The sequence below is a fragment of the Triturus cristatus genome, chromosome 3_2, assembly GCF_964204655.1.
Source record: "Triturus cristatus chromosome 3_2, aTriCri1.1, whole genome shotgun sequence".
Taxonomy (NCBI): Eukaryota; Metazoa; Chordata; class Amphibia; order Caudata; family Salamandridae; genus Triturus; species Triturus cristatus.
The window spans coordinates 1030510009-1030530616 of NC_140584.1; the positions used below are offsets into that span (position 1 = coordinate 1030510009).

The 20608-nt window shown below is 50.5% G+C and overlaps 1 long non-coding RNA gene across 2 annotated transcripts in view; it reads right to left on the reverse strand.

Moving 5' to 3' along the window:
* Positions 1 to 377: 377 nt before the first annotated feature.
* The window catches only part of LOC146859040 (uncharacterized), a 44996-nt gene continuing 24765 nt past the window's right edge, over positions 378 to 20608 (reverse strand). For both annotated transcript variants that reach the window (XR_014980054.1, XR_014980055.1), the window contains exons 4-6: positions 3935 to 4166; positions 2992 to 3208; positions 378 to 2178 (exon numbers count right to left, since the gene is read on the reverse strand). This is a non-coding gene — a long non-coding RNA (uncharacterized LOC146859040). The remainder of the gene's footprint in view (positions 2179 to 2991; positions 3209 to 3934; positions 4167 to 20608) is intronic.

Genomic DNA, 20608 nt, shown 5'->3' on the forward strand with positions numbered 1-20608 from the left:
TAAAAGTAGTATTTAAATAAATATGTCCGAACTTTTCGGTAAAGCAGATCCTCGTGTATACATGTACATTTTTAATTGTGTAAATGCGATTTATATATTTAGTCTATAGCCCTTGTAGTAATAATAAAGAAAATAAACAGGTTGAACTGGTTGGAGGGTAAGATGTTTCTTTTCAGCAGTTGTTCTTCTATTTTGGTCTGCAGCAAATCATTGTGTAAAAAAGCTTGTAACCACACACGCACATGTTGTGTTAGCTATCACCACACTGAATGAAGAACAGTTTCCTACATGTTAAGCAAACACACACTAGATTGCAACTTGTTCTAAATAGGCACTCCAGACCAGAGGAAATATAAAAAATGCTTATAAATTTGAATAATAGTTTAACAAAAACTTAATTTAATTGTATTATATTTCCTAAATATTCCATGATGGGATAACACAATTCGGGTGATGTACAGACAAGAACATAGCAGTTCAAATGTGCTGATGTATAAAAATGGTAAATTGAACTTGGCTCTGATGATGTCTGAAGCTTTTATGTGCCTAGGAAAAATAGGGTCAAATTGGTGGTAAATACATGGTAAGATTTTCAGGATATCGTCATTAGTAATTTAACTACATTTAATAAATGAAAGAATTGACATAGTGGTTGCAATTAACTTATGGGCTTGATTCAGCCCTCCTGGAATTAGATTGGATACCACAGGTCTGTTCTAGGCCCTAGAACACAAATTATTGATCCCTTTATGGTGCATCTTGCAGTGTCAATAAACACATTACTAAAAGAAAGAAACAGTGTGTCACTGAATAGTAACTTGCTTCAAGGACCATCACAATGCCACTAACAAGACTGGCTATGGGAAGCATTGCAAATTCTGTTAGAGGCAGAGCGGACATCACTGGTTTCTTGAGGAATAGTACCTTTGGGGAAGATACGCAAGGTGGAGCTTACCCTACTGAATAACATTACAAAAGGACGCAGCTCAAATACCAGAGAGGAGCCAAGAGTAAGGATCAGTGTTATTGTTGCCGATGCCAAAAGTCTTACAGGAGAACAAATGCTACATGAGGAACATTTTCCAGGGAAAACAAAGATTCAGCATAGCGGAACACCCATCCCAGAGTTTCAAGATGAAAGTATCAGATACGCCCAAAGAAAATGTTAAGTTTCGACCTAAAATAAGTGATAAAGGGATCAATTTCTTAAATTTTAAAATGGATGTGCCCCACTGATTTGCTGGGGATATACCTCGCCGGCAAACTTTTTTTTTGCAACAGTATATTTTTCAATAAATAGATTTTACTTACAAATACCTGAGGACAGGTTAGAATAAAGCACTTACTGCTTGCCACTTAAGTAAGGATTCTCTGTTATGTGCACCTCCTTTACAGGGAGATTACGATAAGAATATGTTTCAAGAAGAGTTTAAATACAACTCCAACATTGAGAGTGACTTTGTCACTCATTTAGTGCAGTTGACATTAGTTCCTGAGCCTGTACTCTGTACTACAGCATTTTTCACAGGGTCAGCGCCTGAATGGTACGCCTACATGGCAGACAAACATTTGTACTGGAAAATGGAGTTGCTTGTGGACGCATTGAATGTAGGAAAAGAAGGGTGTCAGTTAGTATGAAATTAGGCCCACAAGTAGAGAGATTATTTTAGTGCTAGCTTCAGAACAACACGGTCTATAGCTGAAGAAATAGGTTTTGCCCTAAACATTTGGGCCTCATGATCAAACGCCTTCAGGACTAACAAAGAACTATGGATATTACATTTCAATTGGGACTTGTGTATGTGTTGAGATATGATGAATGTGATTACCTTATGACCTTGTGGATCCCTTAGAGCCTGTTGTGCCTGACACCAATACTATATTATCATCTATACCTGTAGAGGCAGAGTATTTTTCTCTCTCAGGGTTTTTTAGCATTGAAGTCCATCCACAGAGTGAAAGCCTCTTGGTGTTGCCCCAAAAGATACCCAGTACACTTCCTTTTTCTACTAGATCAGAATCGCACCACTCTTCCACACACAAATCTTAAATGTCCATAAATTCTCATTCGATCCAATACATATAGGAGAGGCCACTTAATCCAATTGATGACTGTTATTATTCAAACAATCCTTCAGCCAACGCGTTTCGTCCTATTCTGATAGGACTTCTTCAGGGCTGAAATTTACAAAAAGAAAAAGAAGGGGAGCATCGCATAAATGACTTATCTTATTTTGACATTATTTCACATCCGATCTAAATTTAAGACAAGTCATTTCATACATAAAGCATTAAGTAAACATACAAATTCACATACAAATATAAGTATAAAACCTAACCAACGACTCATTAAAAAACAATTTTACTTGAATTATCATCTTTATACATTCAGTGCATAGCCAATTATTTTTGCTATTTAATTAAATCACCAACTCCAAGGTGACAGTGACATATAGCAACAGTAACCACAGGGTCCTTCTTTCACATAGAGATAATTTTACATAGAAAAAAGTCCCCTAGTGACTAGCCAGAACGTTATGGAATGTTTTCACAAGGGGAGTTGTGCAAAAAGCAGAACCCCCCGTTGTCACAATCAGAAAAATCAATCTAAAGCACATAGAGACTTCATACTTGGTTGATTACCTAATCTAAAGAGACAATAACAGAAAGTGCACCCAAAGAAAAGAGGGACATATCCAAAGAGATAGATCCAAAATATCCAAAATCACCAGCAGTGTGATCATATAAAGAACATATATTTAATTTCATAAAACTACAATATTTCCCAAACACCGTGTTACCTACCAACTATATAATCTTGGCGACGATTCTCAAAGATGAAGAGATCATATGTCGCAAGATCAATCGTTTTCCAAAGGTATTATACTTCTGTAATCAATAACCAATACACCAAAATCAAACATCCATTCTGTAATATAATATATCCATCCTATAAGGAGTGATATTAATACAAAGTTAAATAAAGCCTACCTTTACTGTTCCACTTATTACTGTATTGGAGGTAATCACCAACATCCAAACAGGTGCGAAAGGGTGGCTTCATTCCAGTCCCAAAGAAACAACCATCTCATCCAGTATGATAGCTGGACAACCGGTAGAATAGGATCAAGGCAATATTACTGCAGTTCTTAGTTCAGCATATTAATGGATTTCCAACATCCCATAATGGGGGGTCCTGCATAAAGGACTACAAGGTAAAAAAGAAACAACAAAACCGCATGACCCAATAGTAGTGAAGTCCTGTACCAGCAAATAAATGACATATATTCCTATTGAGGAGTGTGATATACACCCACTCGGACAATTTAAATTATTATTTAATATCAAATTAAGCCATATGTAACATTACATTAACACACATGGCTTACAATCTATTCAAGAAATTATTCGGATCCTCAAGATCACTCATATAAAGAGTTTTTTCACAAAATTGATATAATGCGTGCAGCCATCAATCCCCAACAGGAAATCGATAAATGTGAAACAATTTGCAAGTCCCAAATTTTCGCAGTGAGTAGCGCTAGACAACACAAAGCGTACATTTCACCGAAAAGCACCAATGCGCTACCAACAGGAGGTTAACATTACTAAACAGATTGCAGATCCCAAATTTACGCAGAGAATAGCGCTAAGCAACACAGGGCGTATATTTCACCAAAAAGCGTCAACGCGCTACTCACATTCCAACAAACAGTGCTGTCAAAATGTAGAGCCAACATATATTGCTAAAATCACAAGAATAGTAAATAGAGCCCAAAATAATAGCAAAATTGTTTATTTAAAGGGTATAAGCTGACGGACTCGATCCCCGGACTCTTTAGTGCCACTTGATATTCCCAAAGGTTACACCCATTAAGAGGTAGCGCCCAAAGTTAAAAGTAAAAAAGTTCAAACAATATAGGCTAAAACTTACCAATAACGGGAATCTATCCTTCCCGCCCGATCTTCATGAAAGTGAAGCAAGGGACCCACGTCTGGGCATACCCTGCCAACTTAGGGCGAACGAAGCGATACCAAAGGGGATGATGGACGGAGCGCAGTGAGGGTATGTGATGTCACATCCTGTGATGTTATCAGATGTAATCAGACGTCAAAGGGCATGTGATATCACTTCCGCTACCCCTGGCATTTTGGTGAATCGATATCTATGAGTAGAAGACAAGGACTGAATGAGCACACAGACGCAACTGCTCTTTCACCACAGACAAGCACCAAAAGTCCACCTGGTGTAGCACAGCTATAGCAAACTACAATATAGTATGTACAAATTTGTAATAAAACACATTGAAGGCAGCACTTATCAATCTAATAGCCCAAAATAAACAATGAGTGAGATTCAATTTATTTTTCACAAAAATCAACCAGAAGGACTTCTTGTAGCCATTCGGCAGACAGACAACTAGTTCTAAGCTGAAGTGGCCTTCTCAGTAACTACTTGATTTACAGGGGTTCGTCAGGTGTGACAAATGAATGTAGTTTCCAGGTGCACTTTTACATGGCCCCATATGAGAGGACTGTTGATTTCAGTGAAGGCAGACTGGTGTATGCGGTAATCAGTAGAACCTCCAATATTACTGGCACAGAGGCGGGTGTCAGCTTCAGTCTCAGGCGTGAGATTCAGCACCTTTTTCTGTTGGAACATAACATTTTGGTTCCAATCCCTCACCTTTGACTCCGGCAACCTCTTGACTCAAAGATGTCTGCACACACCCAAACAAAAAGAGCTAAATTTTTAGCTACCTCATCCAGAGGCCTGTTCTGCACTTGAGCAGGTTGTCGGTGGGAGTGGGTATGGGGCATAGAGGAGACAGAGAGAGACAGAGAGAGAGACAGAGAGAGAGAGAGAGAGAGAGAGAGAGAGAGAGAGAGAGAGAGAGAATATGACCTGAAAGTGTGTGTGTGTGTATAGAGCAAACACCTGGTTACTTCGAAACTCACACATTAACCGCGAGTCTCACATCTGGCAGCACAGTCCTACTTTGAGTCTGTTGTAATTGCACCATTTTTTGTTTATGTAAAGAAGTCTCATTCAATCTGAGAATCAGGCAAAGATTGCTGCGCGTGTAGCACTTTGAGGCGAGTGCTTAAGCCATGGGTATATTCAATAAACTAAGGGGGATATTCTCAAGAACGTGTGATATTCATTGCAAAAGTAGCTTAACGCAACCCTTCACATCGCAGTCTGTCGCCGGAAAATAACTTCGTGTTAGCGTGGTATTCACAAGCCGGGGGTACTATGCAATAGGCTCACGAGAACGTGTCAAATGTCCGCGATAAAGTCAACGCGATGCTGCAAAAAAGCGAAACACAAACACAAAAAAAGCTGCGATAATGCCAATCGCGATACAAAAATCAGCATAAACCAGCAATTACCACGGGTCATGTGGGAAAATGCACCATAAAAGCAACAAAAAACCACACCAAAACCAAAAGAAACTGCGTAGCACCATGGATGCCCCTGGACCTAATGCAGAGGGCAACGCGAACCCCATAAGCCCCACAGACCACCAGCAAGGAACAACGTGTCAGGGAAGGCCAAGGAGAAGAGAGGAAGACGGGGTGCAGTCCGCAGGAAAACCAGATCAGCGCCACGGAGGTGACAGAACTCTACCATCAACTGAACGTCAATATGACAAACGTGAATGCAGTCGGAGTGTCCAGGAGGTCTATGGAGGAGGACAAGAGGCGCTGGCATGAAGTGAAAAGCCAAACCAAGCACAAACCCGCTGCCAACAGGAAGGCAGCAACGGTGACTGGAGGTGGGAGTCGTGCGCCACAGCAGGAGCAAATGGAGGCCACAGTCATCAGTGTGGAGACGGTGCAAGGAGTTGGGAGTACAACCATAGCTCGATAGGACCTGACACAACATCAACAGGGCGAGTAACGAACAGGGACTGGGGGGATAGGGGCTGACGGGCACAATGGCACACATGCACAACGATGTGTAGCTCACCTCACACCCACAATGACTCTGAATCATGTCTCTCATCCCTGTGGCACACTGCAGCACACACACATAGCAATCACAGCACATCCCACGACAATGTGGTACAAAGTGCAACACCGACACTGCAGAACAGAGGACACAACTGGGTCCGCCCGTGCGCAGAAACAGGCCAATCACATCTAACATAGCAGGAAACTGTGAGATTGAAATGTATGTGTACAAACTCACATCCGTCATGTAGTCCACATGTCCAATGTCACGCATCAAATTGCAGCACCTCCCAAACAGTCACAATGTACATTGTCATACAGTCTGCATGTAAACAAGAACAATGCGCCAACATACATGTCAACACAATGTCAACATGCATCTCCCCTTCACATTGCAGAGGGACAAGCAACACCTCCAGCAGAGCAGACCAGACAACTCCTCAGTGATGCTGGAGAGGACCACCACACCTCTGACACCGATGCCCTACAACAGCTCATGGACATCTTCGGCAACTCACGCCCAGGAGCAGGGCAGTCAAGCTACATAGAGGAGACCCCAGCCCCTGCACAGACCACACAGCAGGAAGCACCCGCCACCACGGCTGGCTCCCAACACTCCACCGAGGCACACATCGCATTCCAATGCCAGGTGTCAGAATGCCAAAAGGAGGTAGCAGAACAGGTGCAGGTGGGGTCAGAGCTTATGGAAGCCAAACTAGATCCCATACGTGGGTGTCTCAGTCCCATCAGGAACCACATACACCCCACAAAGGAGACCCACACTGCGACAGAGACACATGCATTTGCACATGTCCTGTAATGAACCACTCCCAGAGCCCCGGAATCATCATGCACACACCCACACCGGACCTCCGTACGACGGCCCAGTCCACCCCCTAACGTATAGAGTGGGTGATGACAAAGCTGCACATTCAAGGTCCTACCCGCTGCCAGCAGGGACATGGTTGTGGCCACTGTATACAGCACAATGTAATGTTGTAGGGACAGGGCCCTCATGCATACATTATGACCACACGGACACAAGCAGATAGTTTGTGGGTCTTACTACAGGCACGTGCGCCCGGCCCCTTTATTGGCAGGGTCACATGTACAGTGACGCCTGTGCTTGATGTGGTGGTGTGAGTGTAAGCCAGCCCGCAATGAGTGGATGGTGCTGGCAACAACAGCGAACACCATCAAAACGGAAACAAAAAACACCTGCATTACAGAGACAACTGCGGAGCATCATGGTGGTAGTCAGAGCAAGTTCAGAGGTCACCCAATGAGTCAGTGGCACCTGTAGTGCTGATCAGGGTATCAGGCAGATGATGGCATCCACGACAGGTGTGAGCAACTCTGATAGTTTGACAGTAAGACATTTCCGAATCTTGCAGTTGACGTTTGGAGGTGGTCCTGGTGGGATTGGCGTGTGCCTCCTGCGGTGCTGTGACGTCCCGGCCGGTCAGGACTCGGTTTGACATGTGATCCCTGTTGGACCGCAGTTGAGGCCGTAGGCAGCGGACAGCGCAGGGCCACAGACACATGGCGTCGATGACCCAAGGCCATCGTCTCAGAGGCCATCCAATATCTCAGCAGACACGGTCCCTGACTTGAGCTGCACAGAGTTAGTGGCCTCAGATGCACTGCGGCCGGGACACAGGCACACCACCATGGGTCAGTGACTTGCGGTGCAGTGAGATAGGGCCACACGAGCTGAGTGGGTCCTCATAAATGTCCGAGGTGAATGTGGCAGAGTGTTGCGGGGGACAGTGGAAGGTGTCCTCCAGGGCATGATGCAGAGGGTAGAAGCTGGCCGGAAGCGGCAAATGGAGGAGTGGAATGCTACTGCCTCGTTTTTGCCACCAAGTCAGTATCACTGACAAGATGATGATGACACCCCCCAGTCCATAGTCTCAGTCGCCACCAAAGTTCAACCAGAAAGTGTCCATGGATGTGGGAGAACAGACTTAATGGCACCGGAGCTGAAAGGGGATGCAGTCTGTGATGAGGCCTGTACACAGATATAAAATCTGCCATGCATAAATCAAGACTGAGTTCTGAAAGTGTGTCCTACTCGACCGCAGTGTAGGCCCAAGGCAGCAGTCAGCTTGGGACAACCTCTGTTCAGCGAGCTCCTCCTAGAACTCTAACACATGACGTTGAAATGGCATGTGGGGGTGACTTGTGGTTGACGGAGGTAGGAGCACCAGAGCTGAGCGGGTGTTCAGTCAGCGACGATGCCGTGTCCTGCCTGGTACGGACTGGATTGGATTGGTGTGAGACCTGCTGGCCCCCAGTGTAGGCCAAAGGCGTAATCATCAAGGGCCCACAGACAAGTGTGGTTGGGATGCTATGCACAGACTTGGTGTCACCACATTGAAGGGAGTATAGTGACATAAAATCAGCCATAATTGATGTTCTCTGCCATAGTGTAATCAAGACTCAGTTCCAAATGTGTGACCTACTAGTCCGCTGTGTATGCTGGTGGGGTACATCAACGAGAAAGGAGTACTGCGGGACTGTGTCGCGGAGGCCGTGATAGTCTGAGGAGGCTGCCAGGGTCGTGGCACTCGGGCTTGCAGCTTGCACCGGCACATGGTGGGCCCTCTTCGACACACGCCGGTGTCGGCAGGTATGCATTGAGGCCTGGGTGCGCAGGCCTCAACCAGGACTGGTTCTGAGACCAGCGGCCCGGGGTGCAGCAGGCGCACAGGATCACAGGCAACACTGCTCACGGTGACGGCATCGGCCTCGTGGCGGGGTGAGGGGTGCTGCCCTGGCAGAGATGTTGGGCATTCCGGAAGAGAACCACGCCCAGAGCTACGTGCTTTCTATTCACACCCCTACGCGTGCCTGGCATACACCGGACCAGCCCACTCGGCTCACGCTTACAGAGGGGGACGTAACAAGCTACATTTCCAGGATCTTCCCCACTGGCTGGGGTGATATGGTTGCGTTCACTGTCCACTACACTCCAGACACCAGCGGTGTATGTCGACATGGATATGCGTGTTGTCTGCATACTGCAGTCTGGCCATCACATCCACGCCACACTTGGCATTGTGTACATTCTCATTCATAGGTCACTTGCCTCCTTCGCACATGCCTGGTCCCCACCTCTTCCCACAATCTGCTATTGTGTGGCTGAGGTGCCATGCCGTTGATGGCTTATGTGCATGGCTGGCCCAGGTTGCCACAGTAAGTTGTGCTGTTGTGTCTGGTGGGTGGGCATGTTGTTTGTAAGTTTGTGACGTGTGCATTCCCAGTGTTGTGAGTTGCATGATTGTGCAGTTGAGGTGTGTGGTGTGTTCATTTGGTACTTGCCAACAAGCTGTGTATTTCCGTAGGTGCCAGCCTGGAAGCGCTGGTTGATGATGGACTGTCGGAAGATGTAGGAATCATGCACACTGCCTGGGTGTTTGGTGTCGAGGTTGGTGGAGATTACCCAGTGATCCACAGTTGCCTGCAAATTGATGGGATACGTGTGCTTTAGGATGGGGTTATTGTGTGCAGTGTTGCCAGGGTGCACAAGTAGGACATGTGTGCAATCAATTGCCCCCTAAGACATGCGGAAAGCCAGCTTTGGCATAGACGCCTTGCTTGGTCTCCAGCTGTTCCTGCGCAGTGTGGGGGAAGTATAGGTAGTGTGGTACCAAGCTGATGATGGCATCCAAGACAGTTGTGGGGAACTTGGATTGGGCTGGCTGTGAGACTCCTCCGACTCTGGCAGTTGTTGGATGGAAGGTACCAGAGGCCAACACGTGCAGCACGGCCAGCAGCTTTGTCTGAGGTGGGATGTTGGTTGTCCGCTGTGTTGGTGCCGACTGCCTGTGGGCAATGGTGGTCAGGATGTGTGGGATGGTTGTCCTTTTGAGCCTGTGGTGGGCACTGACATTCTCTGGTGTTGGGTCTGTGGGGCTGGTGTGTTTTCTGAGGGTCCGCTGTCTTTGGCTGCGCTGACTCGGTGGTGGTCCGGGGGCGGTGGCGGTCTTGGTGGTGGTGGATGTTGTGGTCCTGTTGGGGCTCCGAGCTGCATGATCAGTGGCTCCATGGCAACTGTTGGTCTTCAGGTGTGGCTGTGGTCTGGGATCCCTTTTCTTGTGCCGGTTGTCGTCCTGCTTTGCACCAGGTCAGAGCAGGTGTTACTATTCTGCTGTTATCGCTTGTTTTGTGTTCTTATCGCTGATCTGGCTGGTCGTTGAGAATGTTGAGGTGTGGTATTGTCACGGCTTTTTGCTCGGGAACGCCTACTCTGCATCTCGTTAGCGATAGTTGCCGAGGTCATCTGTGGTGATGTTTTTTGAGGATGCTTTCGCAGGAAAACTGGTGATATCGACTGTTTGCACCAGCTTGTGAATGGGGCAATAGATTTATCGCGACTTTGGCTGCGAAAAGATGCCGATAACTCAGCGATAACTCCTTGAGAATATGCCCCTAAATGTACTATTGGACTGCTTCAAAACACTGTAAACGAAACAGAGAGAGCTGGTGGAAAGGAGAAGTAAGAGCTGGGCTGGAATGAGTAGTGAGAGACGAGTGAAGAAAGGGCATCATGTTAAGTTACTTTTCTGCTCAGATAGCGCCAACACAGCATTTAAGCCACTTCAAAGCATTGAGGTGTCTCAGAACCGATAATGGGGGAATGGGAAAATTGTGTTGTCATGTTGGTCACGTATAGCGCTTTTATTGTCCTCAGGCCGCCCTGAAGGGTTGTGGGTGAGCATGAGAGAGGAAAGGTCACAAAGGGAATTATACTTTTTTTAAGGAGGAGATGACAGCGTAGCAGAAAGTGGAGAAAAGAAAATGATATCATAGGTCCCTGTAGTGTGTCGCCTGCCGTTGCTTGTAGAAGGCTCACTTCAGACTTCAACCACGCAGGTGGGATTGTGAAGGAAGAAGAGCTAGGGAAAGAGGGCGTGTGCCAAGTCAACTTTCCCCTGCCTGAAAGTCTGGGGGCACCAACATTGGGCAATGTTAATATCTGTAATTTACAGCGTTTAGAAGTGTGGAATGCAGTGCTTTACAAAACACAAGCTGTTATCCTTCTTAATGTGAAGTGAAAGCTGCTAAGTGCACAACTCCACTGATAGTGGGCGGTTGAATACTCTCCTCAGCGCCAGAAACAAAGAAACAAGCCTGTAAAATTGTATTGAAACATCGTCTTCCCTAGCCCTGCTGTCTGAGCACAGGCTTCCTCCCTTTTATTGCAGCCAGAGCCTCCCGAACTTTTGAATCTTTTCTACCCAGTGTATTCCAATATGGAGCCGAAACCTGCCTCACTCTCAGTCTGTTCTGCCTGCCCATTATATTCATGACAGCTTGGAGCCGGAGCCTGCCCCTATGGAATCTATTCTACCCAATGTCTTCCAGCTGAGAGGTGGAGTGGTCCTACAATTGAGTCTATTCTACCCAATGTCTTCCAGCTGAGAGGTGGAGTGGCCCTACAATTGAGTCTATTCTACCCAATGTCTTCCAGCTGAGAGGTGGAGTGGTCCTACAATTGAGTCTATTCTACCCAATGTCTTCCAGCTGAGAGGTGGAGTGGCCCTACAATTGAGTCTATTCTACCCAATGTCTTCCAGCTGAGAGGTGGAGTGGTCCTACAATTGAGTCTATTCTACCCAATGTCTTCCAGCTGAGAGGTGGAGTGGTCCTACAATTGAGTCTATTCTACCCAATGTCTTCCAGCTGAGAGGTGGAGTGGCCCTACAATTTAGTCTATTCTACCCAATGTCTTCTAGCTGAGAGGTGGATCGGTCCCACAATTAAGTCTATTCTGCCGAATGTCTTCCAGCTGAGAGGTGGAGCGGCCCCACAAGTGAGTCTATTCTACCCAATGTCTTCCAGCTGAGAGATGGAGCGGCCCCACAATTGAGTCTATTCTATCCAATGTCTTCCAGCTGAGAGATGGAGCGGCCCCACAATTGAGTCTATTCTATCCAATGTCTTCCAGCTGAGAGATGGAGCGGCCCCACAATTGAGTCTATTCTACCCAATGTCTTCCAGCTGAGAGATGGAGCGGCCCCACAATTGAGTCTCTTCTATCCAATGTCTTCCAGCTGAGAGATGGAGCGGCCCCACAATTGAGTCTATTCTACCCAATGTCTTCCAGCTGAGAGATGGAGCGGCCCCACAATTGAGTCTATTCTATCCAATGTCTTCCAGCTGAGAGGTGGAGTGGCCCTACAATTGAGTCTATTCTACCCAATGTCTTCTAGCTGAGAGGTGGATCGGTCCCACAATTGAGTCTATTCTGCCCAATGTCTTCCAGCTGAGAGGTGGAGCGGTCCCACAATTGAGTCTATTCTACCCAATGTCTTCCAGCTGAGAGATGGAGCGGCCCCACAATTGAGTCTATTCTATCCAATGTCTTCCAGCTGAGAGATGGAGCGGCCCCACAATTGAGTCTATTCTAACCAATGTCTTCCAGCTGAGAGATGGAGCGGCCCCAATATTGAGTCTATTCTACCCAATGTCTTCCAGCTGAGAGGTAGAGCGGCCCCACAATTGAGTCTAATCTACCCAATGTCTTCCAGCTTAGAGATGGAGCGGCCCCACAATTGAATCTATTCTGCCCAGTGTATTTCAATTTGATCCTCAACAGCTGGCCAGTGACCACTGTCCTGGAATGCCGATGGATCCATCAGTCGCTGCTGAATATGGTGTGCTTTAAGTATTTATTCTAAAGTGAAGCCGGAGTCTGTCTTTTTTTTTATTAGGGAATGTCCCTTGACTGGTCAATTTGTCCTCCACCAAGTACAACTAACCTGTCAGCTGGGTTCGGGGTGAGGGCGATAGAAAAAGATGGAGCCGGATATATGTTGACTGAATGACCCCGTGGACCTGGGGTTATTTGAGACATACTAAATAACGTTAAAAAGAGAATCTCACGGGGTAGAGCAATTGTGACGCTGTCTCCAGAAATGGTGCCTTCCTCTGTGGGGTTCGGAAGTGCTAGGCACCTGGTGGCAGTGAATCGAAATTTACAGTTTGTAGAGCCTGGTTTGCTGCAGTGAGAAGGCTTGCATGCAAGAATTTTACTGGGGCAGCTCCTCTATTGGAGCGGGAGAGCTTTGCCCCATTTAAGTGCCCCACAAAGCCCCAAAGATGAAAAATAAAATGCTAATTCAATACCATTATATTTTTCATCAGCCCGTCCTTAACCGAGCGTCAGGACGTTGTGGGGCCTGCTGAGTGACAGAAGAGAGAAGTGGTGGGCAGAGGGCTTCCTTTGCACTGTTTAAAGTGCCCATGTCTCTTTGGCCAGCGTTCTTGCGATGGCCAGCCAGACATGCGCACTTTAAACCATTCAACCTAGCTGTCTTAAGACAGCTGTGCTGAGAGCAAGTGCAGGCCTCCAGTGCCTTGGGAGCACCGGGAGAGGCCGCTCCCACCAATCAGGGAGCTGCTCACATGCTGCTTAACAGTTGAGGGAGCTTGCTGGGGCCTGCACTGCAGCCCCAACAGAAGAGGTTCGGAGTGAGGAGGACGTCACGATTCGGTAAGTGTTTTCTTTTTGCTTTCTCTTTTTATTTTGTTTACCCATGCGCTCACCTTCCCATTTGTATGCCCCCCTCAGCAGATGCCAGCTGCCACTGATATGTGCAGTGTTCAGTGAGGTGGAAGCAAAGGTAAGAGTAGAGAAGTGAGTTTTACTGTGTATTTCACCTGCTCACCAAACGTCTTTCACAAATAGGGTTGCCACTGGGAAGGTTTTCTACCGGCATCACCAAAATCACCTAAAGCCGGTATCTTTGGCCCTTATCTCTACATACTTCAAACAGCAAATATAAATAGAAAGCACCTTTACATGTGTTCTAGAACTGGGTTAACAATCCCAGGCTAATATTTAAATAAACAAAGGCAGACAATTCATGTTACAAATGAATACATACTACTTCATTTCAAGTCCTACTTAGTCTCATGCTCGGGCCTTTGCAGGCTCTTAAAACAACAACAAATGGTGGTATTTTCCCCTGGAAAGGCGTCAACACTGTTCACAAATCTCTCTCAGCAGTTGATCAACTCATCACAGCGGCCCTCATCCTCCTGGACCTCTCCGCGGCATTCGACACTGTCTGCCACCGCACCCTAGTACAGCGCCTCAGCAACGTCGGAATCCAGGACAAGGCGCTGGAATGGATCATCTCCTTCCTCGACGGAAGAACACAGAGAGTCCGCCTACCACCGTACAAGTCAGAGGCCTCCGAAGTCATCTGCGGCGTCCCCCAAGGATCATCTCTGAGTCCCACCCTCTTCAACGTCTACATGAGCCCCCTCGCGGCCATCGTACGCAAACACAACCTCAGCATAATCTCCTACGCCGACGACACCCAGCTGATCCTCTCCCTGACCAACAACCCCGCCGCCGCCAGAGCCAACCTGCACGACGGGATGAAAGAGGTAGCCGAGTGGATGACGATCAGCCGCCTGAAACTGAACTCGGACAAGACGGAGATCCTCATCCTGGGCTCCTCACCCTCCGCCTGGGACGACTCCTGGTGGCCTCCCGCCCTGGGCACCGCACCCAAACCGACAGACCACGCACGCAACCTGGGCTTCGTCCTGGACTCCTCCCTCTCCATGACCAGGCAAGTTAACAATGTCTCCTCGACGTGCTTCAACATCCTACGCATGCTACGGAAGATCTTCTGGTGGATCCCCACCGAGACCAGGAAGACCGTCACCCAGGCCCTCGTCACCAGCCGTCTGGACTACGGCAACGCCCTCTACGCCGGTACCACCGCCAAGCTCCAGAAGAGACTCCAGCGGATCCAGAACGCCTCAGCCAGACTCATCCTCGACATCCCACGAACCAGCCACATCTCCGGACCTCTGAGAGACCTTCACTGGCTCCCCGTCAACAAAAGAATCACCTTCCGCCTCCTCACCCACGCACACAAAGCTCTACACGACCGAGGCCCGAGTTACCTCAACAGCCGAGTCAACTTCTACGCCCCCAAACGCCACCTCCGCTCAGCCAACCACGCCCTCGCCGCCGTCCCCCGCATCCGAAGAGCTACTACAGGAGGAAGGTCCTTCTCCTACCTGGCCGCCAAGACCTGGAACTCCCTCCCCCCCGACCTGCGCCTGACCCAAGACCACCTCTCCTTCAGGAAGAAGCTGAAGACCTGGCTGTTCGAGCAGTAGCGGCACCCCCCCCCCCCCCCCCCCCAGCGCCTTGAGACCCTACGGGTATGTAGCGCGCTCTACAAGTGTCATTGATTGATTGATTGATAGGGTGGCGATTCCGATCCTGGAAAAACCGGGTACGAACCGTCGGTCGGAGCGTTTTCTCCGTCCGACTCGTACCCGGGAAAAAAACATTACAAACATGGAAGTACGATTCGCACGGAAACACCATTTCCGTACGAATCGTAAAAAACACCGACCGACGAAAATATACATGCAAATGTGATCCGGGAAAGCGCCGACGTGACGTCGGGACGCATGCAGGCTGCGCTTCACGAACCAGGAAGTACGATCCGCACCGACGTCACCCCACACGGATAAAATTCTCCGCCTGCCAAAAACTGCCGGGAAATCAGGACGATGCGCACAAGGAGCACCTGTACGCGACGGACAGTCATGGACCCGAACCTACGTGTCATCCCAGCACTCATAGCAGTCCACCTGCTCTACAGGAACTGACGCAGATGCCGCAGAAGGTCAGAACAACACCCAGGGGCAAAGGGGGGGGCAGGTGCAGGACACAAAACCCCCACCCAAGTCACAAATCATACATGCCCTGGACATACCTGACCTTCAGGGCCTGGTCACTTCGAGGGGGTGGGGGTGTGTCCAGCAACGGAAGTGGATGTACACGCGAACCGGCAACACAACAAGTCCGGTACGTACCGTACCCACGCCTTAAGAGCGTGGGTACGAGTCGTACCACGCCCACCCCTACGTCACCCCAATAATGGTGGTTCGGCCCGTACCCACGTTCCAAAGGCCTGGGTACGGGCCGTACCCCAACCCGTGTATGTACGACGCGTACCAACACCCCACCCGTGGATGTACGGACCGTACCCACACCCACGTACGTATGGAGCGTACCTCCACCGCAACAGTGTATGTACGGACCGTACACCCACCCGTGTATGCATGGAGCGTACCCAGACCCGCGTATGTTCGGAGCGTACCCCCACCCGTGTATGTACGGACCGTACCCACACCCGCGTACGTATGGAACGTACCCCCACCCCAACAGTGTATGTACGGACCGTGCCCCCACCCGTGTATGCATGGAGCGTACCCAGACCCGCGTATGGTCGGAGCGTACCCCCACCCGTGTATGTACGGACCGTACCCACACCCGCGTACGTATGGAGCGTACCCCCACCCCAACAGTGTATGTATGGAGCGTACCCCCACCCCAACAGTGTATGTATGGAGCGTACCCCCACCCCAACAGTGTATGTACGGACCGTACCCCCACCCGTGTATGTATGGAGCGTACATGGCCAGACACAGGAGGGCTGGGTGCAGAGTCTCCCCAGCAGTGCACAGACACAGGAGGGGTGGGTGCAGAGTCCTCCCAGCAGTGCCAGACGCAGGAGGGGTGGGTGTAGAGTCCCCCCAGCAGTGCCCAGACACAGGAGGGGTGGGTGCCTATCACTCCCAGCAGTGCACAGACACAGGAGGGGTGTGTGCAGAGTCCTCCCAGCAGTGCCCAGACAAAGGAGGGGTGGGTGTAGAGTCCCCCCAGCAGTGCCCAGACACAGGAGGGGTGGGTGCAGAGTCCTCCCAGCAGTGCCCAGACGCAGGAGGGGTGGGTGCAGAGTCCTCCCAGCAGTGCCCAGACACAGGAGGGGTGGGTGTAGAGTCCCCCCAGCAGTGCCCAGACACAGGAGGGGTGGGTGCCTATCACTCCCAGCAGTGCACAGACACAGGAGGGGTGTGTGCAGAGTCCTCCCAGCAGTGCCCAGACACAGGAGGGGTGTGTGCAGAGTCCTCCCAGCAGTGCCCAGACGCAGGAGGGGTGGGTGTAGAGTCCCCCCAGCAGTGCCCAGACACAGGAGGGGTGGGTGCAGAGTCCTCCCAGCAGTGCCCAGACGCAGGAGGGGTGGGTGCCTATCACTCCCAGCAGTGCACAGACACAGGAGGGGTGGGTGCCTATCACTCCCAGCAGTGCCCAGACACAGGAGGGGTGTGTGCAGAGTCCTCCCAGCAGTGCCCAGACGCAGGAGGGGTGGGTGTAGTGTCCCCCCAGCAGTGCCCAGACACAGGAGGGGTGTGTGCAGAGTCCTCCCAGCAGTGCCCAGACACAGGAGGGGTGTGTGCAGAGTCCTCCCAGCAGTGCCCAGACGCAGGAGGGGTGGGGTAGAGTCCTCCCAGCAGTGCCCAGACGCAGGAGGGGTGTGTGCAGAGTCCTCCCAGCAGTGCCCAGACGCAGGAGGGGTGGGTGTAGAGTCCCCCCAGCAGTGCCCAGACACAGGAGGGGTGGGTGCAGAGTCCTCCCAGCAGTGCCCAGACGCAGGAGGGGTGGGTGCAGAGTCCTCCCAGCAGTGCCCAGACACAGAAGGGGTGGGTGTAGAGTCCCCCCAGCAGTGCCCAGACACAGGAGGGGTGGGTGCCTATCACTCCCAGCAGTGCCCAGACGCAAGAGGGGTGGGTGCAGAGTCCTCCCAGCAGTGACCAGACGCAGGAGGGGTGGGTGCAGAGTCCCCCCAGCAGTGCCCAGACACAGGAGGGGTGGGTGCCTATCACTCCCAGCAGTGCCCAGACATAGGAGGGGTGGGTGCAGAGGCCCCCAGCAGTGCCCATGGAAAGAAAAACGGTGGAGTACCCACAGATCCAATGGCCACAATTGTCAGTCAGGTGCACAAAGACCCTGCAATACATGTAACACATGTGTGCGAGGCTGGGAGTACACACATGCATACTGCCTAAAAGGGAACATGTCCACATGAAGTCATGTCAACAGACTACATACACAAGTACAGTGATCACCAAGGATGCCACGAATGATGCAGGTGGAGACATCGCTCTGCATGCATGGCCAAAGTTGAAGGGGTCAATGTGTGGCTCAATGGTTAGAGCGGCAGACCCTGAAGCAGAGTTCTGGCCTGGGACCAGGGTTCGATTCCCGCCTCAGCGGGGCTCGGGCTCAATTTCCTCGGACCTGTCTATTCTCGCCTCGGTGCCTATTCTAATCACGGGCCCCACGCTGCAACTCTGGGCAATAGCTTGCTTAGCCTCCACACCGGCCCCAACAGCGCTAAGGATGCCTGGCTAACCCTGGGGGTGCCCAGGAGTGGACACTTCACAGGGAAAGCCAGGAGGGGTTCCACAGCGGTATGAGTATCAGCGCCAGGAAACCGCAAAGGTGACACCGCAAGGTGGCCGTCTGGTGACAGTGCGCTCTATAAGTACCTTGACATTTACATTTACATTTACACCCAGCTAATGTAGACACAGCTCAGCACAACATATTGGAAACACCCTGCAGGGAAGATGTCAGGGTACACAGAGGAAGGAACACACCTTGGGACAATTTCACCATGCAGTAACTGCTTACATGAACAAAGAAACTTAGCTAACACCTTGTGATGGCACACAGATACCAGGGTCCCCCCTATGACCAGCACACTGCTACATTTCCCACACACCCAACACATGATCACCACCCAAAATCATGTAGCAGCCCCACCAACAGCAATACCACAAAAGCAGTAGTGTTCTAAGGAAAAAAAAATGGCTTTATTCAGCATTATCAAAAAATGTTTGTGTGGATAAAGTTCAATATTTACAAAACCCATAGGGCAGTCCATAAGTCACAGCTGGATGGGGGACACAGTGGGACGCGTGTCCCCTAGCTTGCCTGCACAGTTCAGACCACCCTGTCTTCCACAGGGGGAGGGGCATCATGTGGGGGGAAGGACCAGGCACCGCAGGGACAGGAGGGGCAAGGGCAGGCGTTGTGGGTGCAGGGACGGAGGACTCCACCACAGGGGGTGGGGCAGCGCCAAAGGAGGTGGTGAGGATGGCGCTGCACACGTCAGCAAGGTCCCCCAGCGTATCCCCTGCACCCGAAGGAACCACAGGCCCCAAGGAGGGGGGGGGCGGAGGAATGGGTCACAGCGCCACTGGGGGAGGGCGTGGACAGGGGGGGGCACTCAACTACCCTGACCGGGGACTCCTTTGCCCGCTTGCGGGGTGGTGTCACTGTTGGGCTCAGGGACAGAGCGGCCATGAAGGAATCTTTGCTGGATTCGTGGCCAGGAGAGCTGAGGGGAGTGGATTTGGAGGGAGTGGATTTTGCGGAAAGCGGACTCCCACTCTGGCTGCGTGACTTACGTTTGCCCCCCGACCCAGTGGGTGTGCCTACCTCACCCTGTGTGTGCGTGCCAGGAGGTGTGCGCTTGCCCTGCCCTGCTGGTGTGGTGCCTGTGTCTGGTGGGGTGCGTGCATGCTGACGTCTGGGTGTACGTGGGACAGGCATGGGAGTGGGAAGTGTGGATGGGGCAGGGGTAGGGGGTGGGACGTAGCGCTGCAGGAGACCCACTGCTGTAGTCAGTGTCGAGTCTATGGACCTCAGCAAGTTGCGTTGGTCAGACTGCGCGGCTGAAATGCCCTCCAAGTATGCCTCCATCTGGTTGAGCACTTGGCTGTAGCCATGGAGGACATTAAGCGTCGCAGTCTGACCAACCCGCAACTGCCGCAGGATGTCCACAGACTCGGCATTGGTGGCAGCAGTGGAGACAGGGGCAGGGGGTGCGGTGCCTGGCAAGACGTAGACACGTGCTGACCGAGCACGGCGGGAAGGGACACAAGCAAGTGGGAGGTCGGTGATCGGAATGGAGGGGGCGGGTAGTGATGGAGTGCTGGTGTCAGCTGTGGGACCAGCCACCGCCCCCTCGGAGTGCTCAGCCTCGGACCCGTCTGCGTCATAGTCGGTGGTGGATTGACTGGACAGGTCCTCCGCTGCACTCCCGTCGGCCTCCGTGCCACTCGATGTGCCAGACAACTCTGCACTGCTGGCACTGGTGCTCGCTCCCTCCTCATGGTCCGTGTCAGTGTCTCCCTCGGAGTCCCCCGACGATGCTGTGGGCAAGGTGAAGAGACAGGAAATAATCAGACACCTGTATACATATGTCACATGACTCAAATCCACATAGGTCACAGTGCATAGCCTGAAAAGCAACATGAGTAACATCTACAATACAAGGTACATATGTAGGCCCTGCAACACACAGTTGGTTGACCCACCATGCCACTGACCAACTATGGAGTGCATGACACAAAAGCAAATAACATGATATGGATTTGGACAGAGGAACCAGGCACTGGGGACAATCCAGCACAGCATCTGCAGCACACAGCGTTGGCGTAAAAAGGGATGAGCAGGAACCATGTCTATTAACTGTAGGCACATGCTGCAAAGGCAATACTTAAAAACATGCCCAACATTAATGGGTCACTGCACCTTGAGTGTATGTCCAGACAAACATCACACACTGGCCAGACCTAGCAAGGAGACTTCAGGTCTAGACATGTAGGCCTTGCCCGCACCAACCACCCCCTACATGAGACAATTTTTTGAGACACAGGAAGCACTTACATCTCTTAGTCTGGAATAAAAACACATGGCCTGCAAGAATTCCAGATTGGACACAAAATACCCCTGGTGCGCCGGTACAAATAC